We start from the raw sequence: 8,441 nt of genomic DNA on the forward strand, positions 1-8,441 counted from the left end.
CAGGAGGCGGGAGGGTGGGGGGGCAGTGCTGCTGCAGTCACAGGTGTGAAGGGTGTTGGCAGCGGGCTCCCCTCCCTGGGGCCGGAGCCGGCATGGCTGGTGCTGTGGGAGCAGCAGAGCCCACTCTATATGACGGGGCTGCGCAATGCAGGCAGCGGAGGCGGTACGGGCCAGGCGATGTTTTAATCTTATGACTTTAAAAATATATTTTTCTATTGTAAGTTTCCCCAAACCTCGCCATGTGGATTGCATACAAATATTATATGATTGGTAAATAAAGGTAGAACATATGTTAAATATACATCAAATGATAATATGCTTCCCTACAAAGTCAATTCTTGCTCAATGACAGACCAAGAAGTTAACTCGGAAAGGCAAGAGGAAAATCTAGAAGAGGTCTGTGCAGCTCTTCAACATCTTCATCAATGATTTGGATGAGGGGATAGATGGGGAACTCATCAAATTTGCAGACAACACCAAGCTGGCAGGAATAGCCAATACTCCAGAAGATAGGCTTAAGATACAGGAGGATCTGGACAGACTTGAACACTGGGCACTATCTAATAAAATGAAATTCAATTGTGAAAAAAGTAAGGTTCTACTTTTAGGCAGGAAAAATCAAATGCACAGGCATAGTATATATACCTTGCTCAATAGTAGTAACTGTGAGAGAGATCTCGGAGTCCTAGTGAACAATCACTTAAATATGAGCCAGCAGTGTGCTGCAGCTGCCAAAAAAGCCAACACAGTGCTAGGCTCCATTAACAGAGGGATAGAATCAAGATCACGTGAAGTACTAATACCACTTTACAATGCCTTGGTAAGGCCACACCTGGAATATTGCATCCAGTTTTGGTCACCACAATGTAAAAAAGATGTCGAGACTCTAGAAAGAGTACAGAGAAGAGCAACAAAGATGATTGGGGGACTGGCAGCTAAAACATATAGGGAACGGTTGCTAGAATTGGGTATGTGTAGTTTAACGAAGAGAAGGGTGAGGGGTGACATGATAGCAGTGTTCCAATATCTCAGGGGCTGCCACAAAGAAGAGGGAGTCAAGCTATTCTCCAAAGCACCTGAAAGCAGGACAAGAAGCAATGGATGGAAACTAGTCAAGGAGAGAAGCAACCTAGAACTAAGGAGAAATTTCCTGACAGTTAGAACAACTAACCAGTGGAACAACCTGCCTCCAGAAGTGGTGAATGCTCCAGCACTGGAAGTTTTTAAGAAGAGACTGGCCAGCCATTTGTCTGAAATGGTATAGGGTTTCCTGCCTGAGCAGTGGGTTGGACTAGATGACCTCCAAGGTCCCTTCCAACTAATTATTATTATTATTATTATTATTATTATTATTATTATTATTATTATTATTATTATTATTATTATTATTATTATTATTATTATTATTATTATCTTGTAGAAAGGAAAGCCTACACTGATAAATTAAAAATCTTTGTGGTCTGCAAAGGAATGCTGGTGGGCTAATGAATGATTTGGTGACTAGAGGAGCATCTACAGTGTTGGAGCTTGTGGTCATGGTAAGCCATGGAGGCGCTAGGCAACATGACTTTCAGTTGGTGATTTTATTACTTTTTTTAAAAAAAAAGTCTGTGCTCTGTCCAAGGGTGCTTGGTAGGCTGCATGTACAGGCCTGGTCTAGAATTTATTTTGGAGCATTCAACTATCTAGAGCAGGCATGTCAAACTCATTTTGTTTGAGGCAACTTTTTATAAAAGAATAGCCATTAATTTGTTTTAATAAAATAATTTAAATCAATTTTTCACTTGATTTCAAATTAAATGAATGAGATTTTTTTAGTACAATTGCCAAATGCAATAAACTGGTTTTAGGTATATGTTACTGGAAGGAAAAAGCAATCCCTGTTGCATTACTGATCCCAGAGAAACATTTGCATGTATGCAGGTATCCTTAGGGTGCCATAGTTATGGATGAGAAATATTGGTTGCAAAGTTGGCATTTCTGAATGTAATACAGATATTTTGGACTTATTTTTGTTTCTTTGCATGTTTGATATTTTTAAAAAGGCATATGCTACTGACTACGCTTATGCACATATGTAACATGATCACTGCTTGTCCAAAATTTTACTATACAGATAATACCCCCAGAAATTATTTTAGCCTTTTTAATAAATGTTGTTATTGATGTTAAGCTCACCAGGGAAAACATCATATATTGTTATGTATATACTAGGTTAATTATTTAAAGACTGAAGTGCAACATAACTAGATTCTAAATAATCTATTTTTCAAAACACACAACAGTCCAAACAGTAAAAGTAAAAGTGTTGTTGTTAGCCGCCCTGAGTCCCTCGGGAGATAAGGCGGGATATAAATCCCATAAATAAATAATAAATAAATAAAGTCCAAATTAAGAATATTTCATTCTTAAGAATTGTTTAGATTCAAAATAGTTTTCAAGTGTACAAAAGATACTATTTTTTTTCTAGAATCAGCTAAATTAGACATATTACATTGAGAAAAATGTTTCTCATTTCTTTCCTGTTACCTTTGATTTCATTGCAGAGATGTTAACATAAGAAATGGATTATTTTGTTATCTAATTTTACCTTCCAAAAGACAGAAGCAGATGAAAAATGTGAGGTTCTTTCCTGTTGGCTTTTCTGAATTAGCTGTTTTAGATTCTAAAAGTTTAATTCCTAAAGAAGTAATCCTGTAAATAATTTTAATGTCCTCCTCTAGTGCAGGCTCTTTTATGACTCAAGGACTTCAACTCCCAGAATTCCTGAGCCAGCATCCTTTCCCCTCAGCATGGCTGGCTCAGGATTTCTGGGAGTTGAAGTCTACGAGTCATAAAAAAGAGCCAAGATTGCTAGCCCTGCAATAGGCTTAGGAAAATCAATAAGGGAGCTGGGTTGTGTTTTGTTTTGTTTTTTGCAAAAAAAAGGTTCCGGAATGCCGTTCTGAGTGTTCTATGAGGAAAAAAAGCCCTGACCTTAATGATGAACTGACAACTCAAAAACAAGCAGAAGTGGAAATCAATACTAAAATAGGAGACTTTAAAGAACAACAAACATAGCCTACAGAGAACCTTGAAATCCAAATTCTAACTCAAAAAACAACAATACCCAAAGAAAGCGAAGATATCAAAGGCCTCCAAATACAGTATGTTGAGGATTCACCCAATAAAATGATAACATTAGCTACTACGTACTACCTACCACAGATGGAAATGGAACAAGATAAAGACCAGACTGAATTTATGACAATCATATCACAGCAAACATGAAAAACTGAGCTATTAAAGCAATACTTCAATGATTATAAAAGGGACATTAGCTTGGCAAAACTGTCATTTGGATGGTCTTTGTGGATTCAAATAAGAGCCTGAGGAAGAAAGGGAGACACATTGGAGAACTTAAAAGCACTAAGATGGAAACCTGATTGGCACAAAAAGAAGGTGAGAGTTAGATTTAAAGACCGAGATTTGTCTCTCTTTTTTCTTTTTTTGGGGGGGATTTGTAAAGACAGACCTTAAAAAATGTCTTTTGATGGATTAAGGGGAATCTTTAGGTTTTAAATTTTTAAAAGAAAACAAAATTAAGCTTTTAGAATAAAATTTTGAATTATACAATAGAATTTAGAATTTTATAATAGAAGATAGTATTTTATTAACTGTTGAATGGTTAAGACAAAAAATTCTTTTTTAATAAATTGGTGATGTGTTAAGATGAAAATTAGATTTTATTGTTAAATCATAAGAATGATATGTAATGAACAACATAAGTTTTGTAGACAAGAGAATTATTCTTTACTGAAATAGAGAATTGTAGGTTACCCAAAAAGTAAGATTTTTTTCTGCATATTATAGGCTACTTTAGAGTATTTTTATTGCAATTAGGTAAAACTTAAAAACAGGATTTTGATATGTATTAGTCTAAATAAAGGCAAAGGCTCCCCCGCACATGTGTGCTAGTAGTTTCTGACTCTAGGGGCTGGTGCTCAACTCCGTTTCAAAGCTGAAGAGCCAGCACTTGTCCGAGGACGCCTCCGTGGTCATCTGGCCGGCATGACTAGACACCAAAGGCGCACAGAACGCTGTTACCTTCCCACCGGAGTGGTCCCTATTTTTCGACTTGCATTTTTATGTGCTTTCGGACTGCTAGGTTGGCAGAAGCTGGGATGAGTAAAAGGTGCTCACTCTGTTACGCAGCACTCAGGATTCGACCTGCTAAACTGCCAACCTTCTGATCGACAAGCTCAGCATCCTAACCCACTGAGCCACCGCGTCCCTACCCAAACACCATATTGCTTCACAAATACATGTATATACGCCAACCTCTACCTTTAACCTTTCCTCTACCCTATTCCAAGTCCCCTTTTCCCTACCTTCTTTGCTAACCCTATAAAACCAATTAAAAAAATTTCAAAAAAAGAAAGAAAACCAAGATCATGGCATCCGGCCCTCTCAATTCCTGGCAAATAGACGGGGAAGAAATGGAGGTAGTGACAGATTTTATTTTCCTGGGCTCCAAGATGGGGACTGTAGCCAAGAAATTAAAAGACGCTTGCTCCTCGGGAGGAAAGCCATGGCAAATCTAGACAGCACACTAAAAAGCAGAGACATCACCCTGTCAACAAAAGTGCGTATAGTCAAGGCTATGGTCTTCCCATTTGCAATGTATGGCTGTGAAAGTTGGACCATAAGAAAGGCTGAGCACCAAAGAATTGAGGCCTTTGAACTCTGGTGCTGGAGAAGACTCCTGCGAGTCCCTTGGACTGCAGGGTATTCAAACCGGTCAGTCCTAGAGGAGATCAACCCTGACTGCTCTTTAGAAGGCCAGATCCTGAAGTTGAAACTCAAATACTTTGGCTACCTAATGAGAAGGAAGGACTCACTGGAGAAGAGCCTAATGCTGGGAAAGACAGAGGGCAAGAGAAGAAGGGGACAACAGAGAATGAGGTGGCTGGATGGAGTCACTGAAGCAGTAGGCGTGAGTTTAAATGGACTCCAGAAGATGGTAGAGGACCCCTCGCTACCTGCAAAGGATCAGCAAACCAAGGGCTCCTGCATGTGAAAAACTGGCCAAGTAGCCTTAGTTCTCTTTCACCCACCAAGTACCAAGGACCTCACAGTTCAACCTTGAGCTGCAAATGTTCTCTTCCATGGGTGGCATTATTTGCAGACTGACTTACTTGGGCTCTTGATCAGGCATATCTGAAGATTCCAGATCACTTGCAAAGTTCCTGTTTCAGTAGGTAAGACTGTATAAAACACTGAATAAAAGAAAATGCAATTTTATTTATTTATTGGATTTTTATGCCACTCAACTACCCTACAAGGTAACTGCAGGTGGCTTACAGGTTATAAAACAAGTGAAAAATAGTTAAAAGATTAAAATATTAAAACAACACACATATAAAATATTATTAAGAAGTGATGTCAGAACCCATTCCTGTTTCATTTCTATCTATCCCCTCTGACCCAAAATCAAACCTCACCTTTCCCTGGGTTCTGCCATACTCCCAAGGGGGAGGGGGGATGTGCCCACGGGGTTATTGCCTCTGCTTCCTCTATCTGCTACAATGTAACATCTTGCTCCCCTGTGCTATATCTCTCTCCAAACCTATCTCCCTAAACTGTCAATAAGAACAAGAGAAGGAATAAAGAATGTAACCTCTGTACCTGGTTTACTTTTACGCTCTCAGAGGAAGGTGTGAAGAAGCTGCCAACCATTGCTGTGTGAACTGGACCCAGGCTGATGTTATCTCCTCTTTTCCCATGATGGACCTATCACCTGGGGATTGGCCATCCCATACTGGCGAGGCGGACTATCGAGTGGGGTCTTGGGGATACCTTATCTATCGTTCTGCAAGGGAAATCTCAGATCCTGTCTATTATGCCTGCTATCAACTACTCTTAATAAAAGTTCCTGTTGGAAGAAATCGCTTCCAAGAGTTCTGCTTTCTTAAGATGTGGGATTGAAGTGGGTCCTGACAACTATACTAAAACCAAATTAAGAGAGCTAAGAGCCAGACACTATGAGGATGCTCACATACTGTGAGCCAGATGTTTACACTGGATTTGCCATTTTTGTCCACCAATCAAGTCCTTCCCAAGGATTTGGGGGAGGCAGATGTTGTGCGATGGTATTAAAGGTATTGCTGCAGGATGTGAGCTGTTCCGAGTCAAGCTGTCTTTTGCAATTTACTGATGATGGTTTTGTCAATACTGATAGTGGTACTCCAGATGTTTTGGGATTGCACCCAAAGCGGCCATTACTATTGGTTTGCTTGCTTCTGCCACAGTCTTTCTAATTCTATTTGTAGGTCTTTGTATTTTGTTATCTTCTTCAATTCTTCCTCTTCTGGCTCTCTCCAGCTACTTCCCCATCCACTAAGCAGACACTTGTCTTTCTTATCAATAATTGCTATGTCTGAAGTGCCATGTGTCAGGCACCATCTATTTGAATTCTAAAATCCCAAAGCACCTTAGTGTCACAGCTGAAGCTTGGCTCACTTTGCAAACCCTGCTCCCAGCCAGAAGAAGAAGCAAGGGTGGGGGAATGCAAAGAAGGGAATGCAGGAGCTCTGACTTAAAGCCAGGATATACCCGGGTACCAAGGTCACCTGCTGGGAAAGTCAAAGAGTCTGTTCCCAAAACAAAATGAATATAATTGATTGGAGGGAATAAAGTGACAATGGGAGGGCCAGGGAAAAGGAGAATGTTTAACTATGCTATTTGCATGCAAAAACGTTAGAATTGGTTTTGCTAATTCCGTATCCATGTCAGCTTAGTAAATTGTACTCTTGGCAACAGAAAAATGTCTCAGGAGTCTTTGTTTGCTATATGAACTGCGTGGGATGCTTCACATTTGGCTTCTTTTTTTCTTTTACTTTGTCTATTTTGTGGTCCCACCAATTCTTGCTTGTAGGCAAATGGTATTTCTTGCAGATCTTCCCGTGCGACACTGGAGCACATGCACCTGGTTGCCTCCACTAGGATAGTCATTCCATCTTGTCCTGTGCTATTCAGAGAGTTAAAGGTGATAAGCAGCCCTTCCACAACTATCTGTTACAGAGATGAACTTTGGGCATTCAGTACTAGACCCTGAACTGGATTCCCACTGAAGCTTCCAAAGAGCTTCAGTGCTCTTTAGAGCCCATTGCAATAATCCAGGCAGGAAATGGCTAAATCATTAGAATCTGCTGGTCTAGTGCGTGGATTTGTGCAAAAGCCCTCCCTGCCACCTATTCCTCAAGCAACAGTTGCGAGTCTAGTATGATTCCCACTGACTCTGTCCAGGAAACACTAAGAATGGGAAATCGTCAGATCCAGGAGGCCCAAATGCCCATTGACAGTCACTTCTGCTATGGCTGAGTCACAGTCTGTTCTCCCCCATCCAGTCCCTCACTGCTTCCAGTCACAGTGGCACAGCCTGACCCGTGCAGGTTTCATATAAATGTCAAATAGGAGTGGGGATAGAGTTGAGCCCTGCGGCATCCCCACACATCATAGCTCCAGGCCTGGCAGTCTCTCTTTTCCCTTATTAACCCCAACTGCGACCAGCCTTGGAGGAAAGAGGAGAACACTGCAAAACTGCCCCTTCAGTGCCAACCCCTTAAGATGGTCCAGAAGCATCAGGAAAACCCCTGAAAGATTCAGGAAGGGTTAGGAAAGATGTAACTGGCACATCTCACCAGCTCAAGGTATCCCAGTCAGCAATCTTCTAGGAGTCACCCTCCGTACCCACAGGCTGATAACCCTTCAGGAAAGGAGGATAATTATAGTTCAAGGTTGATGCTCTCTGGGCTTGGCTGGTTGTTTTCTTGCAGATATTTCATTACCCAAATATCACTAGTACTAGGATGATAAAACTTCCACAAACTCACAACAGCATCCACCAGTTAAGAACTCCAGGACACCAGGGACCTGAAACAAGCCCCAGCAACATCATCACCATTATCAGCAGCAGCATAGGCTCTCTGGGCTACAAACACAAACACACACACGCACAATGTCTCTTGTTCCTGCAGTACCAGTATGGACTGATCCATTTGGGCTTCAGCTGAGCAAACCACACAAGACCCAGTGATTATGTAATACTGGTTTCTTCTCCTACACAGAGAAGCTTTCGAAGGAGGTAGTTTCACTAACATCAAAATAATAATAATTTTCTAAAAGCCTCCAGCACCTAGAAAGTCAGCAAAAGAACATGCTGCAACTGAAGCAAACACCGCAATCAAAGGGAGCAGAAGCAAATTAGACGGTTTCGCTCAGCAAGGCAAGAGCTGCACCAAACAGGCCCAAGCTGTTGCTTTACTCCAGAGGAAACTCTACTCCACAGTGCAGGGAGAAAGGATGATTCGAAAGGGCTTCGGTCCCAGTAAAATCGTACTCATAACTTATGAGTACTTGGGTTAGGGTTGTTGTTGTCATTGTTCTTTGGTGGCTTTGTT

Source organism: Vipera berus (assembly GCF_964194415.1).
Source record: "Vipera berus genome assembly, chromosome: 15".
In the NCBI taxonomy this organism is placed as follows: Eukaryota; Metazoa; Chordata; class Lepidosauria; order Squamata; family Viperidae; genus Vipera; species Vipera berus.